Source organism: Crinia signifera, chromosome 1, assembly GCF_055691185.1.
Source record: "Crinia signifera chromosome 1, ASM5569118v1, whole genome shotgun sequence".
NCBI classification, from domain to species: Eukaryota; Metazoa; Chordata; class Amphibia; order Anura; family Myobatrachidae; genus Crinia; species Crinia signifera.
Window position 1 is genome coordinate 366,955,354 of NC_139217.1, and position 25,322 is coordinate 366,980,675.

Here is a 25,322-nt window from a genome sequence, read left to right on the forward strand (position 1 = left end):
AGGAGGGAAAAGACAGCTATTACCACTAGTAACTTCTACTTTCCTGGATGTCACCTCGTCTGTTGTCCCATGGCTTGCAGTGGTTGTTTATGGATCAAGATTCCTTTCCCCAACAGTCACTGCTGCTGCTCTCACTCACTATACTCTCTGTTCCTTATGGTCTATGTCTTGTTTTCTGCAAGCTGCACTACCACGTAAAAAGTAGTGTATTTTTGCTCTACATGAACCCCTGGGAAAAATAACAGCATAGAGCAGTCTTAAGTTGTAGCTTAAAAGTGTTGTGTAACTGCATAGTCTTCCCATTCACATCCACAAATCTAACCATTTAAAGGTGGTTTACCTAATTTATTTTTCAATTACATATAGCAGGACCAGCCTTGAAAAATATCTATGTAGGTAGTAAAGGTGAAATCCTTATACTCCCACCTCTAATATTTGATAATAACTAGTAAACTGACATGACTGGTAGATTTGCTATGGCTGGTTAGTCGGTATGGTTACTGTAAACTTTATTAAACTAGAGAAAAAAAGGGGATACACGCGCTAGAAACAATGTATATAGAATAAGATAGAAAATTTATTATATGTATATATTGCACTGGCCAGTGGCAATCAATTATTTAAAATAACATATGGATATGATAAAAAATAATAATGATGATAAATACAAAACACATCAAAGGCTGCAACAGTTAAAAAAAAAAAAAGGTGTGTAGCCAGTCATTTCATTAGTATACGTCCTCCATAGGGCAATTATATCCAGACAAACTTATTTTGATGACTCCAGAGCAGTTCTTATTAACTGATGTCTGGCCAGACAAAAATAAGAAAAATAAAAAATATAAAAATGCAAAAAAAAAAAGAGCAAAAAGATAAAAATAGTCAATTATAACGTTATAGTCTGTGGGTCCCAGGCTGCTGCTGTCCTACTGCTATATTTGAGGCAGTGATCGATTTTGAAAGTAAACCAGTACTTGCTTTTTGGATAATTGACAGGCAGGTCAGGGATCCAGTTCTGGAGCTCCAGAAAGTGTAGAGGGGGTATTTAAAAGCTGTATGACGCGTTTCTCCGCCTCCTGGACAAGATGAGGTTGGGACAAACACAGCTGGGAGCTGTACCCGTACTTTCCTTCCTTCCTATCATCGCCACCCGTCAATCTCTGTCTGAAGTATTTGATTGTGAATATGATTATTCAAAAATTGTATAGAATGCTGTAGATGTTTGTTTACAAGTTCTACTCTGTACGAAAACAACTGTACACATATCTGTTTGCAAACTTTATTTATTTTGGAAAAACGTAATAAACATATAAAAAAAAAAAAAAAGAAGAGAACTTTTCTCCTTCCAGTGAACTGAGATTAGAGTTTGTGCTATGCTAAGCCATGCAAGATGACAGTGGGCAAGCATCATAGTCACATGCCTATTACTGGTTCTGATGATTTACTACCGTTTGTTGAACTATAAGGTTGGGAGCAGGGTTCTTTAGTGATACTTCCAGCTTCTTTCTGTGAGTTATAAAGCCATTTGGTATTGTAGATCAGTGGTCAGGGAACTCGGTCCTCATTACCCCACGCAGTGCATGTTTTGCAGGTCTCCTCACAGAATCACAAGTGAAATAATTAACTCCACCTGCGGACTTATAAAATGTGTCTGTGAGTAATTAGTACACCTGTGCACATGCTGGGTTACCAGCAAAACATGCACTGTGTGGGGTAATGAGGACCGAGTTCCCTGACCACTGTTGTAGATAGATATGGATAGCTGCTTTAACTCAGATGTGAAAATAATTGGTGCCCTGCAAATGGATGAGCCTAAAATGATATTTATATATATATTATTTTATTTTTTTAAATAACGACTCAATGTACTTGTTTCCTAGCACGGCGCCCATCTCGTTGATTGTATGCCTTAAATTTAACGCACTTACGGCATACAATCAACGCGATGGACCCGATTTTCTGTCAATCACCAGCTAATTTGCCGGTGAAAGACAAAATCGGGTTGATCGCGTCCATCTCGGCCTCTAATAAGGGGCCGCAATGCGACCGACGCGATCAACGAGATTTTCCCATAGGGAACAATGTTAAATTATTTTTAAAGTGAAAATCGAGTTGATCGCGTCGGTTGCGGGCCATTATAATGCGATCAACTCGATTTTACATAGGTGACAATGTGAAATGGGCCAATATGGCCCATTTCACATTGAATATGGTTAAAAAGTATGTTTAATGCCCCCCCCCATTGTTAACGCCACCCCACTATTGATGCCAACCCAAAGCGTGGCGAGCGCAGTGAGCCTGCAAGGGGTGGCGGTACGCGTCCTCCGACCTTTTCATACCCCTACTATCCACGTCGGCGTGGAGTTGATTTTATAAAGTGCGGCGAGCGCAGCGAGGGGACGCGGATACCTGTGAAGCCCGCGAGGGGACGCGTATACCTGTGAAGCCCACGAGGGGACGCGTATACCTGTAAAGGTATCGCGTCGATCGCATTGCATGCGATTTAGTTGGCATGCGATGCGATCAACGCAATTTTTCCGACCCGATGGATACAATCAAAATCGGTGGCATTGTGCTAGGAAACAAGTACCTGACTCAATTTCTAATCCAGTTTGTAATTAGGGAAGCCAATCCTGGGGCATTATTTCAATCTTGGGATTTTGGCTTAAAAAATGCTTGCTCCCAAAATTCCTGGGATCACGGGAAAAGGGCCCCTTTTTTAAAATGCACTACTTACAGTACATGTGCAGCAGCGGTGTGGCTGGAAGCAGGGTGGGAGGCATGGGTGTGTGGCAGTGCGGGTTGCTGCCATATACCCCTGGGGATTGGGAACAGTCAGGCAGCGCCTAAGTAGGTGCTCAAACACTGCGTGCGTCATCTTATAATGAAATCATGGCAATTTTGGGGCCAAATCCCGGGATCACGCTGATCCCGATCCAGGGATTGGCCACCCTATTTGTAATACATCTAAAGGTGTGTGCACACGGCAGATACTGCCGTGAGATGCGAGTCCCGATGCGATCAGATCGCATCGGGACTCGCATATCACGGCATGCTAGAGGGGCACAATTTACACTATATAGTGCAGATCTGCACTATATAGAGTTGCCTGCCCTCACTATATCGCTGCTGATTTGCGCTCACTCAGGAGCACGCATCGGCAGCGCATTGGGCTCGTTAGCCCTAAAAAGCCTACAATTAATATGCAATATGGCTTCCGATGTTCAATATATCGGGAACATCGGAAGACATATCGTCCCCGTGTGTACACACTATAAGAGTATTTGCTCTGTGAGTAAGTTTTGAGGTTTGTAAATGTAAAGCTTAGATATTTCCCTGTTTTCGTTTAGATTTTGCTTATAGAAGCTTATAGACACTTTCAATCTGCATTCGATTCGATGCGCGCTCCCGTTTTATCAAATCTGAATAGAAAAATCTACTGTGCAGCCAAGGAAATCTCAAATTCGATCCAGTAAATCGAATGAGTACATTGTGCCTACATTGTGAAATCGAAACCGAATCGAATGCAAAAGTACAGATCTAATGCCAAATGGAATGGGATGATCTAATGCCAGATCTGATAGAAAATCAAATCTAACATCAAATCTAAAGCCAATCTAAGCGTGTGTACAGGGCTATAACTCTTTAAACAGGTTGAGTTTCCCACCGCCGAAATGGGACCAAAAGTGTTTTGAATTTTTTCATATTTAACATTATTTCATTGCTTCCACCTAGAAGGGAATACCATGGAGAAATCTCAGATTTCTCCAGCAGTGCCCAAAGTCTTTCTAAGGATATCTTCCTCATAAGTAACATGGGGAAAAATTCACAGAAGTACAGAAATCTTGGCCAATCAGAGGCCATAACAGCAGGGCATGGGATACAGTAACACTTTATATTATTTTTTTAAAGAATGTGTAATATAATGTGCATATTAGAATTAATATCAATAATATCGCATATGCTGAGATCCCTCAAACTGGCAAATCCCCACCCATGCTGCCGAACACCCTTCCGAGGCCCCCTATATGCTGGCTGGAGGGTGGTTAGCATTGTTCGGTAATAGTATGACGGGAAGTGCTAGTACTGCCAGGTAATGGTATGCTGGCTGGGGGTCATTCAATGCGGCTGGATAATGGTACATCGCAGTTAAATGAGGCACCAAATTGTCTATACTTCCCCCTTAGGTAATTTCATACCCAGCCAGCCCAGGCTGGTCCTCCTCAGCATAGGCCACCCATTTGATGTAGAGTTTGACTGCCTAACCCCCTGCACAGCCAATTTGCTCTACTGGTGAACAGAACTCATAGTGCATACACAGGTACCAGGTAGAGGCAACTGAGCTGTGGACAATATTGTAGGAAGCGGAAATGTGGTGAACAGATAGTGAGATAATAGTAAATAAAATAACAATAGCCTAGTAAACACATGGTTAATGTGTTAGTGTGGAGCCATGGTTAAAGGGTATAGAGTAACACTGGGAAAGCGGCATCCTGTGTATAATCCGTATTAGGGAACACAATTTAACCTTGGCTCAACACTAACATATTAACCTTGTGTTTACTAGGGTATTGTTATTTTATTTGACTTACTATTATTTTCTCACCTTTCATTCACAACATAACCATTCCCTACCCCAGCGGTGATCTGACAACAATGAACGCAGCTACATCTATACTACTGGTTGAGTATCCCGTATCCAAAATGCTCGGGAGCAGGAGAATTTTGGATAACGGATTATTCCGTATTTCGGAATATTTTAATATTTCAATGATGTATTTTGAAGTATCTTGCATTTATGCTGTATAAACACATCAAACACATGAAATGCACACAAATATTTTTTATTTGTTCAAAAAACAAGGTTTCAAAACATGAAACAAAATTTGTGTATATCTCAGATATTGAATTTGAATGTCAAGCAATCATTTTCTTGTACATATATAGTGCTAGTTACATATCATGTCCTCAGCAGTGCTGCTACAAATGTCCCCAGTGAGTTTTTAGCAAAAACAATTTTTTTTTTTGCACTTTCTGGAATGTATGGTTTTCGGAATAATTTGGATAACGGATATTCGGATACGGGATACTCAACCTGTACTACATCATGTCCAGTAAAACATTTTTTACATTCCTCTCAATCTTGCATTGTCTCTAGTATGAGAAGAGAAATAAATTGTCTCCACTTGCTTTGTTCTAGATATTTATTTATTTATATGACAGAATCTGTTGAACGTTTTTCGCAAACAATAATTGGGAGAGGGAGGAAACAACTCTGTATGAGGATGAACAAAAGAAATATGAGTTTGTGTATTTTATACTAATTTAGAAGAAGAATCGGAATCAACTTTATTGGCCAGGTATTCTCGCGTATACTAGGATTTTTTTGCGGTAGCGTTGCATCGCCATGCAGGAATATGTGAGGGAAAATACATAACACACATTGCAAGCATTACACATGCAGGATCAAAGTGGACACAATCTATCTATGAGTGTGCATAGGGCTGGACATCTTAGACATATTAAATAGTTCTTTTGTGCATCGTTTAGTTGACAGACAGCTATTAGGAAGAATCTTTTAGCGGTTTTGGTCCACTTCACATGGATGGATCTCTAGCGTCTCCCTGATGGAAGTGCTTCAAATAAGTTGTGGTCAGTGTGTAGCTTATCTGCCACAATTTTCCTAGGATGCTTCTTGACCCTGGACAGGTATAATTCACGGACAGGCGGGAGGTCAGCCTCAACAATCTTTTCTGCTGACTTTATTACCTTTGCAGTCTCCTTCTGTCTCTCTCATTGGCGGTTCCATACCAGACTTTGATCCAGAAGCATAGGATTGTCTCTACAATGGCGGTCTAGAAGATAAGTAGCAGCTCCTGAGGGATGTTGAAAATCCTGCAGTCTCAGGAAGAACATCCAGTGCTGAACCTTCGTGACAGCAGCGATTATGTTGGGAGTTCTATGACCCTATAAATTTGAAGGAGTAAACTCACGATACCGTGCTGTTTCCTATTATGAGTGTGAGCATGGTGTTTGGTTTCCTTCTAAAGTCCAACACAATCTCAAATGTTTTGAGGGGTAAGGTCGAGGTTGTTGCTGCCGCACCACTGTGTTAGCCGGATCACTTTGCATCAGTATGAAGACTCCTCTTCATCCTTGTTTAAGCCTTGAAGTCAGAAAATCAATGATCCAGGAACATGTTGATTCTGGGACCCCCAAGCTACATTACAACAATTTTTGGACAGCAGCAGAATATAGGGAACAGTATAGAGCAGAAACAAAAAAGGTGAACAGCGCAATAGTGATGAGAATCGATGTAACAATTTGTTTAATAACAATGAAAATATAAGAAATTCATAAAATACATATGTTTAAAACTGTAATTGATATATTGCACAATTGATAATGAATGGGTATGAAATGTGGGGGTCCCCCTGCAATTGGGATAAAGCTGGAGAGTCCGTTCCTATGTTCCCCTGGACAAAGTTGGTACAAAATATAGGCCCTTATTCTGGTCGGTGCGGATATATCCGCGTGCGTTCGGCCCGCCGATGTTTTGTGTCTGCGCATGTGCAGAGGCGTCTCTGCGCATGTGCGAGCGGGGCGTACGGCCAAATCCCACATGATATGTGAACACTCCGAACAGGGGGTGGAGAGGGGCGTGAAGGGCTATTTGGGCTCATTACCATATGCATACGCCCCGCGTTTCATGGGCGTTCCCATGCAAACGCTGGGCGTACGTATGGTAATGCGGCCGTGACGCACGTGTAGGGGGCGGACATATGACATCGCCGGATGTCAGCTGCCCGCCCAGATCCCGGCTTTTGCACGGAAAAAGGTCCGTGTGGTCTGAGGTTGCGGGAGCTGGTGGAGCACTCGGTCCTGCATTCGATGGTCTGCGACCATTGAATGATGGGGGAGGTTCCCTTAGATGGAGGAGGCGTATTCCGTGAAAAATACACATGCGGTCCGTTCGGCCAGCTTCTTACCGCGTACGGACGGAGTTGGCGATCCGTATGGAAGGCGGGGTTTCGCACGCACGGTCCTGGCCGCATAATCGGATCCGGCCACCGATCAGAATAAGGGCCATAGTAACCACCCTTGATGGATGTAGGATGTCCTCGTCCGAGTGTCCACTAATCGGCCCAAGTTGGCACAAATTACCGATTGTGGAATGTTGGCAACGTGCTCGGATGCTCCAAAGGATAGAAATGAATGGTATGTTACCAGATGCTGGTCCTTTATTGGAGACACGAGAAGACAATGTCCTGTGGTGGTATTTGTAAATCCAGGGGATGGTTCGGGCTGCAATCCAAGATTTTGTGGGTAAATGCAAGGGGGGAGGGGTTCCCCAGTAGCTCCCTGACGCGTTTCGCCACTCCTGGTGGCTTTATCAAAGGTGGGTAGCTAGGTCTGTCCATGTTGGTCTTATATACCCCATGGTGTGGGTCACATGGCTCATTAGCCGCAGCTGTGGTGCAATTGTTCACATTAAAATAATATATAAAATACATATTTGAACAGGAGGCAAAATCTATAGTACATAACTGTATGTTTTTAGAGATCTAAACTATAAAAATAACAGTAACATTTCATGTTTGGGCCCATAAATAACGGGACCATGGCTCTATTTTCACATGTGTAAATGACGTTAATAATGACTTGCAGCTGTGTGCTGCTCCGTGTGGCCGCAGTTGCCTAGGGAACCTTTCGTTTACAATGATTGTGCAGTACGTCCGGCGTCTCTGTTGCTATGTAACAGGCCGCCCGGACGGAAGTCACGTGTCCCCTGGTTTGAGCACGTGGCTCGCGTTGCTCAGCAGCAGAAATATGTAGCCGGAAGTCTGACCACATATCCCTCACTGTGTTGACGGTCAGACGTTAGACGTCATCGCGCAAGTCATGTGACTTGCTTTACCCAAGTAATGAGGTGATTGGAGTTCTGTGGCGTCCCTGTTGCTAGGATGCCAGTCGCAATCGATGTAACTAAGATAAAGCTCTGTGGGCATCCTTTTATATTTATAAAGGGGACATGTGGTAATGCATTTTTTTTTAAATATATACCTAAGACTTTTATTCTATATATATGAACATTATAGAACAATTTTCTACAGAAAGATTGATATGAACATTTAGCAGTGGCAAAAACAGACATAATTTCTAAACAATTTATAGCTGCCATATGAAATGGCAACGGTAGATACTTTAGGAGAGTATATCTCAACATACAATAGAGAAAGACATCCTATAATCATTAATGCATAATTGGGTACCTATGCTTAAGGTATCTATCTTCAGTGTAAATCAAGAAAAATAAAGAATATACAATATATAATGGAGATAAATATAGATGTGGTGGAGAGAAGAAAATGATGAATAATAAATAATAATGAATAAATAAATATGAAAAGTAAAAATAAAAATAAACATAGAATAGATGTAAAAATGAAAGTAAAAAATATATATATATAATAAATAAAAAATAGGAGACTGCAGATAATGAATCGAGAATCATGGGGAAGGGAGGTAATGATATAGAGACTTAGATGTTTTGGGGTTTAGAGTGGTACAGGATAGTTTTGATTATGAGTTTATATAATATTGTTGAGCTCTACCATCTCATTGAGGCCCTCTGGATAAATGGTATTGAGGGCATGCATCCAGAAGGCTTCTTGTTTGCAAAGTCTCCTGAATCTATCTCCTCCTCTTTTCGTAACAGATACATGTTCGACACCTATGATGGAAAGGCTGGCAGGGTCTCCTTGGTGATGTTCAGGAAAGTGACGTGGTATGCTGTGTGTGGCTAGGCCTTTTAGTATGCCCCTTCGGTGTTCGAGGAAGCGAACTTTCATCTTCCTAGTGGTTCGTCCGACATATTTTAGTCCGCACCCACAGGAAAGTATATATATGACGAAAACCATATTGCAGTTTATAAAGCTGTCAATACGGTAGGTGTCGTCCAGATGGTCTATTTGGGTGGTTTTAGTATTTCTAATATGCGAGCATGTGAGACATCTGGCTCCACCACATTTATAGCACCAGTATAACAGAAACAGTATAGAGCATAAGCATTCCAACTCAAAAATGGGATCGTCTTATTCATGGGGATGGACAGGGCAGGGATGGCTGGCGCTTGGGAAAACGGGTAACATGAGGGTTGCATGGTCAAGAACTGCATCACAAATGCAGTTTACTTGGCATGGCAATGTCCCTTGTTGTGATGGCAAGTTTGATTAAGGTCAGACTTACTCAGGTAATGTGAATGTTCAAATTTTCTCTGTAAAGTGCAGCAGAATATGTGTACTCTATATAAATAACTGGTAATAAATAATAAGAATGTTTCTCAAGAGCAATGGTGATATCACAGTTTATGTGTTTTCAGATGCAGGCAGGAGGTGGTATGCATCTCCTCCTGCATTGCTAAGGATCGCATGCAGCTTAGCATGTACACGATGCTTACTAAATTAGGCCCAGAGAAACATCTTCCCCAGCATAATGAAGAGGAATTAGGAAACATTGTAGTGCTATAGAATTGGATACCAATGTAGACAGATTTTCAAGGAATTCTCTCACCGAGGTAGCAGTACAAAGTAGATTAACCTGAACCATATTATTTTAACTTTGGGATTTGATGTAATATGGATGCAGTCCAGGTGGTATGGCAGCATGTAGATTTCCTGACACTTATGTAATGCCTAGATACTGGAAGCCCTATAAGGACATACATTATACTATATACAACATTTTGGAAAATAACTTAATTCTAAAAAATCTTTGCTCACTTCAGATACGCTCTATAGATGTGATGACAAATTCTGTTGCCTCTGGATCTGTCAGAATGCTTTCAGTGCGTATTTGAATGTGGATTTTACTATGGTATTAAATAGTGCAATCTATGTATTCAAGCATTTTGCATTATGTAAAATGCATAAATCACTTTGGATGATCCGGATCATTTTCACTGCTTTTGATTAAGTAAATAAATCATATGCCAGTGCATTTTAATGCGTGGAGGGTAAGCAGGAGGCAAGCATTGTATCATTGTGTTTGCAAACAATAAGCAGTCAGTAATTAGTTTGAACCGACAGTTTAGATGCATTCTAATTCATTTTTACATCAAATTTCTTGGACGCTGGAAGAAGGCTTGAAAAATAGCCATGTTTGTAAACACAGCAGGGTGTCCTTGGCTCTAATAATGTATTAATGTATCCTGAGTTTATCTATGAGAGAGATTTTGATGGCTGGGATTTAGGTCATCGGATAATTTACTACAAATTGCAATTCTTAAAGCTGTTGTTAAAAGGAACATGTTTGATGTACATGCAATGTAACCGCATAAGGTACATGAAAACCTGTTATATTAAAATTAACTACAACTAGCTAAATTACTTTGTTGCCAATAACATCTGTTAATTTTCATATTTTTAAATTAATCTGATAATTAATATAAAATATATAAAAATAAATGAATACAATTAAGAATTATAATCAGCTGTATATAGAATGGTATGGTAAAATAGCTTGGGGGGAGATTCTCTAAGCTAGAAATGCGGTAAAACCCCCGTTTTCGGGGTTTTTACCGCATTTTGGGATGCTGTAAGCATTCCCCGCCGGGTTACCACGGTGGGGAGCATCGCCAGAAAAATCTGGCGATGCCCCATAGAAGCCAATGGGCTTCTACCGCAACCCTCCGCCGCCCCGTGCCGACCCACCGCCGTCCCGCACGGACCCCCGCCGCCCCGCATCGCCCCCTCACCTGTGTCCGGGCAGCACAGAGCTGTGCTGCCCGGACCTGTGACCTCCTCCCTGCACTGATCCTCTTCCGGGTGCAGGGAGGAGGAGAGCCCGGCGCAGCAGCAGCAGCGCCAGGTGTGGGAGGGAGGGGGGAGCCGCCGGGACCTGCTGGGACCCGGCGACTCTCACCGCAAAAGACACCTCTTAACGCAAGAGCTGTCCTTTGCTATAATTATCGCATATGTTACAACATATGCGATAATTATAATTGCGATGGGCGGCGAAGGGGGGCGGAGATTCTTAGAGAATCTCCCCCTCGGTCTGCTTTAAAAACCTTTTAGAGGGTAACTCACATTTGTTACATAAAATCAAATAAAATGAGTTAAAAAATATGATATTTTCTATATAAGGTAAACATTACAGGTCCTTATGATGATGTTTGCTTGGGCAATTTTCACACCTATTTTAATGAATTCAGTTGGCAGTCAAATGGTTAAACTATAAACTAGGGCAGTGGTCAGGGAACAGGGGTAAATTACTCCAAATGGGGTAAGAATGAAATTCCTGGGGGTAATGGATGGTCGCACTGCCGATACACAGCCGGGCATGATAATTAATCTAAATGCGTGACCGGCTGTGTCTCAGCAGCGCTACCGTCCATTACCCCAGGAATTTCATTTCATTGCATATAGAATCTATATATATATTCGGTACTTATGTATTATCTGGGCTCCCATGTTAAATGCACCCCATTTTTTCATACCCCTACTATCCAACTACGCATGGAGTTGATTTTATATAGTGTGGCGAGCGCAGCGAGCCACCGTGCCCAAAGCGTGGCGAGGGGACGCGGTTTCATAAGAAAAACGGGAGCCCAGATATTACATAAGTACCATATAAATCTATATGCATGCCACGCTGTGGGTGTTACAGTACTGTAGTATACAAGGACCTGACACAGTGCAATGCGTCAGGCCCTTGTGTATAACACACTTCCCTGTGTGATGCCTCAGGCCCCGCCTCCAAGTCTGCCGGCTTCTTCAATAGAGTCGACTAGTTGCTGCAACATCTCTGCAGCACGCAAGCTATACTGTCGTTGCAGTGGTGAGTTTGCCTGTTATAGGCTCCTGTATACCCATCTCTTATCTAGGGAAAAAAAATTGCACAGACTGTCACTATATTATCTTGAAATACTGACACTAATAGTTGCCTGGATATCACATTATTAATGGCTATACCATGCACAGCCTGGCAGCCATTGATGATGCTGCTGATGATGATGATTAACATGTATGGCTGTGTGTGGTACAAATTTTATACCACACACAGCCATACATGGTAATCATCATCATCATCATCAATTGCTGTCAGGCTGTGTACCGTACTAGCAGGATTTATCCTCGATTTCTGGGGGTACAGTGTGTATTAAGCAGCCCATACACGCTGCTTTTTGGGCGTGCTGTACTAGCACAGATCACATTGCATTGCATTGCATGTGCATCCGTTGTGCATGCAATGCGATGCAATGTGATGAAAACTAAGTACAAAAAGTATGTGCTTGCACATACTTTTTGTACTTAGGTTTCATCAAATTGCATCGCATTGCATGCACAACAGATGCACATGCAATGCAATGCAATGTGATCTGTGCTAGTACAGCACAGAAAGCACGCCCTCATAGCAGCGTGTATGGGCTGCATTACAATTATATGATTTCTTTCCTTTCAAATCAAGGGGTAACATCGGTGTATCTAAATATATTTTGGCGTAAAAGGTAAAACAAAAGTTCCCTGACCCCTGCACTAGGGACACATACATTAGTAAATGAAGTTTGGTGATTGCCAGACTGTTGATCTAATATCATGCTTAGCAAAACAGTCAGATAAGCTAACAGATTTCTAACCACTGTCCCCAGTTTTGCCAGCACACTTGCCAAGTACTCTCGGGCAGTGTGCCACAGTCTATTACACCAGCACCATGGGCCTTATTCTAGTTCACTCTTTCTGACAAAATCCTTCTTAGATGGACACAACCATGTGCACTGCAGGTGGGGCAGATGATACTTATGCAGAGAGAATTAGATTTGGGTGGGGTTTTACTTCACAGTGAGATCTATATTGCAGTGTAAAAATAAAATAAAGCAGCCAGTATTTACCCTGCACAGAAACAAAATAACTCACCCAAATCTAATTCTCTCTACACATTTTACATCTGCCCTCCCTGCAGTGCACATGGTTTTGTTCTTCTAAGAAGGATTTTGTCAGAAAGAGTGAACTAGAATAAGGCCCCATGTCCCCTGTGATTTCTCTACTGCACATGAATTTTCTTCATGAAAATGGCAGCTGTTCTATTTCCCCACTGTTTTTTGCAGTTCCAAACCCAAAGCTGTAAAATATAATGTAGGAGTATGTGGTGTGGGTGCCACTAGACACACACCCAGCGCTCAATATAGATATACCTGTGTAATGTATACTTAATTATTGGCACATCAGTGTTTTCAAAAATGTGAATGAATTGAAAGACAAAAAATAAAACATAAAATGATAAAAACAGTATGTCTCACTTATTTGGAATCTCGCAATACCGTATGTTTAACGACTTAACTGCCTAAGGAAGCAGTTGAGCCGTGAAACATAATGAGAGATTCCAAATAAGTGGGACTCATTCTGTTTTAATATTTTATGTTTTATTTTTATTTTCCCTCCTAATTGGCTTGCATTTTTAGGTGTTTGTATTTATTTTCTGACTTTTTAGTGCCAACAGCCTAGTTAAATTCATTAAAAATTTTTTTATTAAGTCAGTCGTTGTCTGTTCTTGTAACTGATGAATTTAAAGATATATATATGTATGTCTTAAATACTGTATCATTTAGAATAAAGACATTTCTTGCACATTTTTGAAATTGAAGGCTAGAACACATTATTTAGGTTTAGGTACATTTAATATGTTAAAATTCAATTTAATGTCCACTTTCTCAAAAGGACCATGATTGGTTGACTCGTGTCCTTCAATCTGCGTTATCTTATTGCCTTTCCTGCAATCGTTGTAGCAACTTATACCCAAGGTGTAAAAGTTGTTCTCACTTGGGCATATACTTTAAGACCTAGCCTGTGAATCCGTTGCTTTTAAGTCTGACTTGTCAGACTTGCTCTAAGATCCTTTCCATGAATAATGGTAAATCACATACTGAACAGGGGCAGATTGGCAATAGAAGCTACAGGGAAGATCCTGATGTGCCAATGCACCTGTGGGACCTCCTGTGGCCAGGAAAGGGCTCCTGCACCATCTTCACCCACGGAGGAGGAATGTAGCCTGGAGCCCTGTGGCATCATATCCGGAGACTTCATTGTCCTTCTGATAGCTCCTGCACCATCCTTACCCCCAGAGACTATCAGGAGCTATCCAAAGGACAATGAGGTCTCTGGATATGATGCCGTAGGACTCTAGGCTACATTCCTCCTCCATGAGGGCATCTCTGCCATTCAGTGTGATGGTGAAAGCTGTACCCCAGCAAGGTGACAGACTGGTGGTGAAAGACTGATGGTATGGGTGTGTTAGGGGGTAAAGCATGGCATGCTGTGGATGTACAAGCATACCTCCCAACTTCTGTCCGTATGAAATAGGGACACTCGCGCGTCCGAAAAGGGGGCGGGGTGTATGCAAATGAGGGCGCGGCTTATGCTAATTAGCCGCGACCTCATTTTCATACGAGAATAGACGCTGTGCGCATGCGCACAGCGTCTTTTCTACTAGATTGGGGGTCTCCCAACTGTCACCCCCCGCAGCGGGACAATGCCTGCCGCGGGTGGGACAGCGGGACAGGACCTGAAAATCGGGACTGTCCCTCTAAAATCGTGACAGTTGGGAGGTATGTACAAGGGAGTAGAAGGTTGCAGGCTGGCAATATGGATGTGTAAGGAGGCCACTTTTCTGAAAAAAAATCAAAGCCAATTTAAAATCTCAATGCTCTCATGGTCACATTCCAAATGAGTGGATTTGTAAGGTTAGTAGCAATCACTGCCATAGTCCACAAGGTCTGTCCCTTGAGGGTGACGGGAAGAAATTCTCTTGTATTCCTCAGATAATGCACAGGACCTTCACTATTGGCAACCACTGATTAATCCGCTGGGATCAGTGAACTCGAAACCAACTTAAGTTTCCTACCAATGTCCACCAAGGCCAGGACTACATTCTGGTTAAGGAGAAATGTTACCCTAAAAAAAAACATTTCCTCTGAGGGAAACAATAAGTAGCTTGGGTACATTGGTTGCTACCTATGGCATAGCTTCATGCATCTCACACTATATGATACATAAAGCTTACATATTTATGTGGTCTGTTGTCTCCCACTGTCATCATGGCCAATCAGCAGTACACCACCACACTTATTGTCTATTACTGCCATAAAAAATATAGCTAAGAACACAAAACTGAGGCAGAATTTGGAATTAACAACATCAAATCCATAGATCCATATTGCCTTGTGTTAGTAGTTCAAGCTGCTGGTGCAAGGATGTTGTTGAAACTATTTCTTTGCCACGTACAGTATTAGGCATCACAGTATTAATTAAATCATTTAAATGCCGTGGCCTACCAGATCACAGTATACCGTACCATTCTATTGGTTACTTCAAGCGGGGGAAAATGTCACAAAGAACAGATTATGTCAAGCTGCCTCCACATATATGACAAAGAATACAATGTACTTCTAGCACTGGATTTAGATCCAAATAGTGTAACTTTGGGATGTGGTGAAAAAACTTGGTTTTCAGAGTAAAGGGGGGAGGCATACCATAAAAAGCAAGGATTAAAAATTTGCTTGTTCACGGCTGATGTGAACTCATTAACATATAGGTCTGGATCTTCTTACCCTAGTTTTGATATGTTAATACCTGAAAATAAAGTAAATTAATAGGCAAGAAAAAGGGCCTTTTAATTGAATAGCACCAAGTATAATTGAACCCCCCCCCTAATGTGCATGTTGCAGATCTGCACTGTTTCATGCTATAATTTCAGCATGAGCTTGAATCTTTAAGGAATATGTCCATTTTATAAATATAATGGAAAAAAAACTAGATTCTAAATTTAGTGATCAACATTTCTGATTCCTCAGCTAAATTAGTTGAGATCAACTATAGACGCCTTTCGATCCAGATAGCTGCTCTATTACATAGATGGATATGCTTCGAGGTATCTTGGTAGGGCAGATTGTCCCCCTTCAAAATGTCAATTTTGCCAAAGTGTATGTATTTGTTTTGTACAATCCCCTAATATTTTAGTTAAGTTCACATAACTACATCTATATCTGGAAAAATAAACCTTCTTAGATTGCTAATAATTCATTGACCAGAACTAGACTTTTCGGAGGTTTGGATATACAGTATCTGATCTAAAGGTATATCAATATGCCTGTCAAGTGTCTCAAATTGGAGATTGGATGCTCATTGGTGCTACCAAGCCATGGATTGATTTGGAGAAAGTGTTGCACCATCACTTTCCCATGGGAGATTAAATGGGGTATTCTGATTGGGTATGGATCATTTGGTCTAAAACAAGTTGTTAGACAAGCATTAGGTCAACACGACTAAAGGTTGACATGAGTTAGGTCGACAGGGTCAGTAGGTCGGGGGCGGCAATAGGAGGGGGCGGCTCGGCATGCTGGAGGTGGTCAGGGGTTGCATGCCACGAAAATGCTGGGTGCGCCCAGGAAAATTATGTTTTTTCCACTTTTATTGTTTATTGTTATTTATTATCTGTATGTATTTAAAGATTTGATGCTTTGACTTCTGACTCCCGAAACCCCCCCTTTATTTTCTGTTCTGTACCACCACCACCCCACCCCACCCCCCCAGAATATTATGTGGAACAAAAACTTCTTACCTTCATTCCACCTTTTACATTCCTCAATTGTCCAGTTCTGATTCTCACATGCCTGTTAAAGGCCCTTCAGTGGCGGACAGGGGTTAGAATGGGCATTATGACCAGTATGCATATGCAGTGCCATATGCAGCAAGCTGCAAAAAATAAAGAAGTGTGTTATGACATGTATAATCATAGCCAGCATGTACATTTATGCAATTTGTGCTAGCCAGTGGAGGCTCCAGAGGTGGGACTGCAGCACAGTCCAAAATTCAAATAGTTGAGACACACCAACTGCCACCCTATACACTTCCAAACATTGCCGGTGTCTAAATCACTGGCAGTTGGTGTGGCTCCTCCCCTCTTTGATTATTGGACTGCACTGCACCCCCCCCCCCCCCCACCTCCTCTAAAGCCACCACTGGTTTTAGAAATGTTCCCCAATCATCACAATATGGCCCCTTTGATAGTCGCTCTGATCCTTAAGTTTTACCATTTTTCCTTGGACAACTTTTGGTAGGAACAGTACTAACCACTGCGTACAGGAAACCCTCCCAGAAGACCTGTCATTTTCATTGAACCTGTGTGTAGCACAAAAAATCCTGTAAAAAAAAAAATTATTGAAACATTGGAAAAAATAGCAAACAGCTCCTGTTTTGATATGATCATTTCATTGACTACATCTCTTAGCAGTTTTAATGTTTAAAAGTTGATTTCACGCAATAGTAGTTTGACTTCAACTCATTGGGGTAAATTTACTAAGATGGGAGATCTATTGAAGATGAGAAGTTGCCCATAGCAACCAATCAGATTCCACTTCCTATTTATTTAGCAATAGCAGCTATTAGACACCAAGTGAATCACCTGATACAAGGTGATTGGTGCAAAAGAGCCATCTTTGATCCTGGAGCCTCTGAGAGAAGAGGGTCCGATCCAGGAAAAAGGGCTATATTTTAACATTATGAAATATCACACAATACTCCATTTGTTGCAATTAAACCTTGTTTACATTTTCATAATAAAAGACTACAAGCTTTTGTACGATATTGTATAGACATAGGACATGTCTGGAGCAATATTTCCATTTGTGTATATACCTTTACTAGTCTCTTAAGCTTTTATTGCTTTAAAGGCTTAACATTTTTTAAATAGAATCACTAATTTGGCCAGGAGCTCTCTGGAGCATTTGAAAACTGCATTGTCCAGATTCCAGTAATACTGTCTGATCAGCTTAAGGCCATAATTAAATTATTGTCATTTACAGGAGTTGACCTGTTTGGAAAAGTAATGTTCAGTTCAAGTATGTTTCAGGTGAGTATACAAGCGGTCAGCATTGTGCTGTATTTGTGGCAAAAGCAAGTAGCTGCACAGGACCATGACAATATTTTCACTATAGTATTACAAATCACACTATTATTGTATAGTCACAATTCACAGATATAGTGGGACATTTAATAAGAATCCGAATACAAAAAATTGTATTCGTATTCTTGCTACGAATGAATACAACTGCATACATCGTATGCAAAGTCATTTTCCGGAGGGGAATTTACTAAGCAGTCAAATACGACTGCTTGTAACCCTCCGATGTCGTATTATTACGTATTAACGGCCGTATATACGGCCGCTAATACGAATTTGTGCGGGCAGTCTGCACGGATCAGTCAGATCCGTGCAGGCTGCAGTGTCTAAAAAAAATAAATAGAAAAAATAAATAAATAAAAAATCGCCGTAAAATCATCAGTCCTGCAGCTCCCCGCATCGGACTGATGAGAGGCGCAGAGATCTTTCATCTTCCGCGCCTCTCCACTGAATAATTCTATTGGCCGCTAGGTGGCCAATCAGGAGCCGAGAAAGTCGAGAATCATTCAGTGGAGAGGCGCGGAAGATGAAAGATCTCTGCGCCACTCATCAGTCCGATGCGGGGAGCTGCAGGAGTCGCCGGCATGTGACAGAAGATGCCAGAAGACCAGGACTATGTCGGATCAAGACAACAGATCTTCACAGGAGGACCTGGGTGAGTTGGATTTCCTTCCACAGGTCCCCCATGGATTTCTTCGGACCCGGATGGACGCCGACAGCCGCCGCCGACATGGACATGGAGCGGAATGCCGGCATGGATCTGGACCAGGACAGGACACCGGACCAAGACCCAGGGACCTACCTACAGGCTCAAGATAAGTAAGTATCAGTATGTATGGGCTTTGGATTTATTAAAGTTTTATTTTTATTGTGCGTCAGTGTGTGTTTATTTGACTATTTTTTTAACTGTGGAACTACAAGTGCCAGCGGGCCCTTTAATGACCCGCAGGCTGGGACTTATGGTTCTCCAAGTCCCAGCTTGCGGGGGAGGCTTGCTGGGACTCATAGTTCCACAGTAAAAGACAATAGTTTTTAGTCTATTTTTGACACTTCAATCAGCCCGGTGACCCCAGCCCAGGGTCACCAGGGATAGCACCAGGCTTCAGCCTGGCCAGGTAAGTCCTGGAGGGGGGGTCCCCAGGGCCCCTGGCCAGGCTGACTGGTCAGTAGGGTGATGTTTTGGCCGCGGGACCTTATCTAATAAGTGTCCCCCGGCTGTGACATTACCCTGCTGGCTGGTTTGGCCTGGGGCTGGTTCTTAAAATACGGGGGACCCCTACTCATTTTGTCCCCCATATTTTTGGAACCAGCCCCAGACCTGGAGCCTGGGGCTGGTTTTAAAAAATCGGGGAACCCCTATTTTCGGGTTTCCTGATTTTTTATTACCGGCCCCGGCTCTTTCAGCCTGGTGCTGGTTACGGCTGTGGGGGGGACCCCACGCTGTTTTTTTTAAATTTTTTTATTTATTTCTCTGTTTTTTAACACTGAAGCCTGCATGGATCTCACTGATCCGTGCAGGCTAAAGCCAAATACGAAAGGAAAATAAAGGGTATTTTCCTGCCATATATTCGTGGCAGTTTTACACTATTTAGCGGCCGTATTATCAATACGGCCGCTTAGTAAATCAGGAACCACCATTTTTTTGAATGGTGATTTCTGCCGTATTCTTTCGATGGTGTACTCATTCGTATTTGTAAATACAAATACGAATGTCCCATCATTAAGAATACGAAAATACGTATTTTTGGCATAGTAACTGCCAAAAATACGTATACACCCAAAAAAATTGTATTTTCGTATGAAAATACGATTTTTTTTTCACGATTTTTTTTTAGTAAATTTCCCCCCATAATGTTTTAACTGAATCATCACAAATCACACAAGCACCTTTTTCACTACATTATCTTAATTCACAGAAATAATGACATCATCATAATGTTTAAGTCCACGATGAATCTATTTCTGGGCAATTCCACCACACGAGCAGGTCATGTGAATATGTCTGAGTTGGATAATATTCAGACTTGAAGTTCAATTTTGAATGTGTTCTGCAGTCCAGTGATTTTCAAACTTGGTCCTCAGAACCCAACGCAGATCACATATTTCTAGGTCACCCAGCAGGGGCACTGGGCCTGATTCAGACATTTTTGGAGATGGACAAAACCATGGACTCGATTCAGGTTGGCTCTGTAAGCTGCGAACATCTCACAGTTTACCAAACGCCTGTCGGAATTATCCCGCCCCCCCCCCCCCCGCGCGCGCGCCAATTCCCCTCTGTAACTTATGAGAGAATGTGTAATTAGGACACATTCCTTCACATGCCTCCCACACTCAGGGCCTTATTCAAAATGGATGTAAAAAAGGTATAGGTCACGAATGCGACCTAGGAGTGCGCCTGGGAGGAGTTGTTGAGCCTAAGCAGCGGTCTCCAAATTGGGGTGTCAATCCCAAACAGTAAACAGGAAAATAGGAAGGGGTGGAGACCGCGCTAGAACTAAAACATGCAACAGGTATATGTAATGATATGTAAAAATTTATTAATACACATTAAAATACTATTAAAAAATTAAGGATAGCATATCCTAAAAAAACATAAGATACCACAAGCGTGATGTAGAGGAGGTATAGTCACCCACAATATATTGCACAGTCCCGAGTCCGTTCCTAGAATGCCTTTATACTTTTCCCGATTTGTAAGCCTTTAGGAGAATATTTATCCCCAGTCCAGGGAGCTCCTTGTTGTTGTTGTATAGGTGCTCTACCTGGAGTGTGTGGAAAGCCGGGGAGCGTCCGCTGTTTGTGAGGTGCTCTACCTGGATTGAGGTCACTGGAAGCCAGGGAGCATCAGATGTTTGAAGGTGCTCTACCTGGAGTGAAATAGTTGGGAACCAAGGAGCATCAGATGTTTTGAAGGTGCTCTACCTGGTATATGCTGGTGAGGTCCCAAGAATAGGCTGGTGGGAAGGATATTGAAAAGGCTGGTCCGGTCACAGGGATAAATGGTGGTTTGTAGATTCAATAGTGGGTGTCTTGGACCCCTTTTCACCGACGCGTTTCGCTAAAAGAAGCTTTATCAAGGTGATGCTGCTGGTATCATGAGATGGTGTTTTTATACCTTCTCTAATTAAGGCAATTATTGCCACCTGTTGCATGGTTAATTGGTTAGAGTCATTCTCATGTGAAAATATGGTTTAAATGATACTTATAATGAATAGGAGACAAAACTATTACACAAAATAACCTAAAAATTACAAAACGAGCGTTTTAAATGGTAAAAAATGCAGTTTATTTGTTTATACATACTGGACCCGTTTCCGGATATCCGGATATGTCACTTCCGGGTCTGAATGAACCGCACATGCGTTCCATGGCGGTAGTACAGGGATGGTGATATTACATTAATGATTGTATAGCGAAGACCCGTTTCCGGATATCCGGATGTTCAGTTACTGGGTCAGGTGGAACGCTAATGCGTTCTATCGATATTCTGTGTACAGTCTAGGCGCTTGGATAGATGCGCCCTTAACAAAAATGGCGGAAGCAGCGCTTCCGGATTCTGCAAAAACGGAGTATGTTTGTTCCCAGCTTCCTGCCCAAATAGGTGCACGGAGTTGCTGGTTTATATTTCCTCCTCAATTCGGGGAAACAATAAGGAGATTTTTTTTTTTTTTGGGTTCCCTTCTTATGAGTATATAGCTCAAGGAGCGCATGTGCAGCTCATACATACAGAAATTCATGATTTTTACTATATCACAGTATATTTATAATTGTATTCAGGGACATAAGTTAGGCATATGGTTCTAAGGTTGCTGCTCAAAAAAACACAAATAGAGAGAGATATATAGGCATATATGATGACAATAATAGTGGAAATATCAAAATCAATAATAATCAATAATAATAACATATGTTGGGAAAATATACATATATCGAATTTCTTCTGTTGGGTGTATCATCAAACATTCCGTATGGTCACAAATAATTCTTCCAACATTTTGGAAATAATTTTTAGTACAAAGAAAAAATGAACATCTGTGTATATATACCCCAGTTCATATTTCTAGACAGGGAATAGGGGAAAATCAAAAAACATAAGACCAAAAAACAAAAAACGGAAACAAAAAACAAAGCACAAAAGACAAAGGTATATAAGACTGGAGGTGCATTGTCTGTACAGAATGTTTATATGACAGTATTGAGCTCCACAGCTTCATTCAATCCTCCAGGATGTATGGAGTCCATCCTGTACATCCAATACACCTCCTGTCTGCACAGGATCTTATATCGGTCTCCCCCTCGTGGGGTCCTCTTGACGTGTTCCAGGCCTACCAATCGGAGGCCCTTTGGGTCTCCCCCGTGATACTCATGGAAATGCCGGGACACACTATGTGTGAGTACATGTTTCATAATGTTACGTCTATGTTCTAGGAACCTAACCTTAACCTTTCTGGTAGTGCGTCCTATATAGTGGAGTTTGCACTCACAACTTAACATGTAAATAACGTAACTCGTATTACAGTTTATGAAACTGCCAATTTTGGCACTAGTGCCCTCTTTATCCCTTACTTCATGACAATTCCTTTGTTCGATGTATTCACAGGTGGTGCATCTCGATGTGCCGCACCCAAAGAAGCCCTTTGGTTGGTTTCCTAGCCACATATTTGTGCCTTCTGTGTCTATTGTTGATGTAATCGGTTTAAGAAAGCTAGGGGCCAGAGAACTTTTTATGGATTTATTCTTTTTGAATACAAATAATGGTTTTGGAGGGATTACATCTACCAGTAGGCGGTCCTGCTTTAGTATTTTGTAATTTCTTCCTATTATTTTTCTAATTTCGTCCGAGTGACTGTTGTAGGTGGATATGTAAGTTATTTGTTGGTTCTTTTCTACTGATTTTTTTGGTTTGGTTTGGAGGAGTGTTGCTCTATCCAGAGTTAGCACTTCGTCGAGAGCTTTTTTCGTTAGTTTTTCGGGGTATCCCCTTTCTGTAAAGGAAGTTACCATTTCTTTTGCTTGTTTTTGGAACGTTTCTTTAATAGTACAGTTGCGGTATATCCGCATCAGTTGGCCCTTAGGGATTCCCTTCTTCCAAGGGGGATAGTGGGCACTATTAAAATGAAGATAGGCATTCGTGCACGAATGCCTATCTTCATTTTAATAGTGCCCACTATCCCCCTTGGAAGAAGGGAATCCCTAAGGGCCAACTGATGCGGATATACCGCAACTGTACTATTAAAGAAACGTTCCAAAAACAAGCAAAAGAAATGGTAACTTCCTTTACAGAAAGGGGATACCCCGAAAAACTAACGAAAAAAGCTCTCGACGAAGTGCTAACTCTGGATAGAGCAACACTCCTCCAAACCAAACCAAAAAAATCAGTAGAAAAGAACCAACAAATAACTTACATATCCACCTACAACAGTCACTCGGACGAAATTAGAAAAATAATAGGAAGAAATTACAAAATACTAAAGCAGGACCGCCTACTGGTAGATGTAATCCCTCCAAAACCATTATTTGTATTCAAAAAGAATAAATCCATAAAAAGTTCTCTGGCCCCTAGCTTTCTTAAACCGATTACATCAACAATAGACACAGAAGGCACAAATATGTGGCTAGGAAACCAACCAAAGGGCTTCTTTGGGTGCGGCACATCGAGATGCACCACCTGTGAATACATCGAACAAAGGAATTGTCATGAAGTAAGGGATAAAGAGGGCACTAGTGCCAAAATTGGCAGTTTCATAAACTGTAATACGAGTTACATTATTTACATGTTAAGTTGTGAGTGCAAACTCCACTATATAGGACGCACTACCAGAAAGGTTAAGGTTAGGTTCCTAGAACATAGACGTAACATTATGAAACATGTACTCACACATAGTGTGTCCCGGCATTTCCATGAGTATCACGGGGGAGACCCAAAGGGCCTCCGATTGGTAGGCCTGGAACACGTCAAGAGGACCCCACGAGGGGGAGACCGATATAAGATCCTGTGCAGACAGGAGGTGTATTGGATGTACAGGATGGACTCCATACATCCTGGAGGATTGAATGAAGCTGTGGAGCTCAATACTGTCATATAAACATTCTGTACAGACAATGCACCTCCAGTCTTATATACCTTTGTCTTTTGTGCTTTGTTTTTTGTTTCCGTTTTTTGTTTTTTGGTCTTATGTTTTTTGATTTTCCCCTATTCCCTGTCTAGAAATATGAACTGGGGTATATATACACAGATGTTCATTTTTTCTTTGTACTAAAAATTATTTCCAAAATGTTGGAAGAATTATTTGTGACCATACGGAATGTTTGATGATACACCCAACAGAAGAAATTCGATATATGTATATTTTCCCAACATATGTTATTATTATTGATTATTATTGATTTTGATATTTCCACTATTATTGTCATCATATATGCCTATATATCTCTCTCTATTTGTGTTTTTTTGAGCAGCAACCTTAGAACCATATGCCTAACTTATGTCCCTGAATACAATTATAAATATACTGTGATATAGTAAAAATCATGAATTTCTGTATGTATGAGCTGCACATGCGCTCCTTGAGCTATATACTCATAAGAAGGGAACCCAAAAAAAAAAAAAATCTCCTTATTGTTTCCCCGAATTGAGGAGGAAATATAAACCAGCAACTCCGTGCACCTATTTGGGCAGGAAGCTGGGAACAAACATACTCCGTTTTTGCAGAATCCGGAAGCGCTGCTTCCGCCATTTTTGTTAAGGGCGCATCTATCCAAGCGCCTAGACTGTACACAGAATATCGATAGAACGCATTAGCGTTCCACCTGACCCAGTAACTGAACATCCGGATATCCGGAAACGGGTCTTCGCTATACAATCATTAATGTAATATCACCATCCCTGTACTACCGCCATGGAACGCATGTGCGGTTCATTCAGACCCGGAAGTGACATATCCGGATATCCGGAAACGGGTCCAGTATGTATAAACAAATAAACTGCATTTTTTACCATTTAAAACGCTCGTTTTGTAATTTTTAGGTTATTTTGTGTAATAGTTTTGTCTCCTATTCATTATAAGTATCATTTAAACCATATTTTCACATGAGAATGACTCTAACCAATTAACCATGCAACAGGTGGCAATCATTGCCTTAATTAGAGAAGGTATAAAAACACCATCTCATGATACCAGCAGCATCACCTTGATAAAGCTTCTTTTAGCGAAACGCGTCGGTGAAAAGGGGTCCAAGACACCCACTATTGAATCTACAAACCACCATTTATCCCTGTGACCGGACCAGCCTTTTCAATATCCTTCCCACCAGCCTATTCTTGGGACCTCACCAGCATATACCAGGTAGAGCACCTTCAAAACATC

At 41.5% G+C, this 25,322-nt stretch overlaps 1 protein-coding gene across 1 annotated transcript in view; it reads left to right on the forward strand.

Moving 5' to 3' along the window:
- Positions 1-25,322, forward strand: part of TMEM132D (transmembrane protein 132D) — a 779,160-nt gene that overhangs the window by 588,084 nt on the left and 165,754 nt on the right. The window lies entirely within an intron of this gene.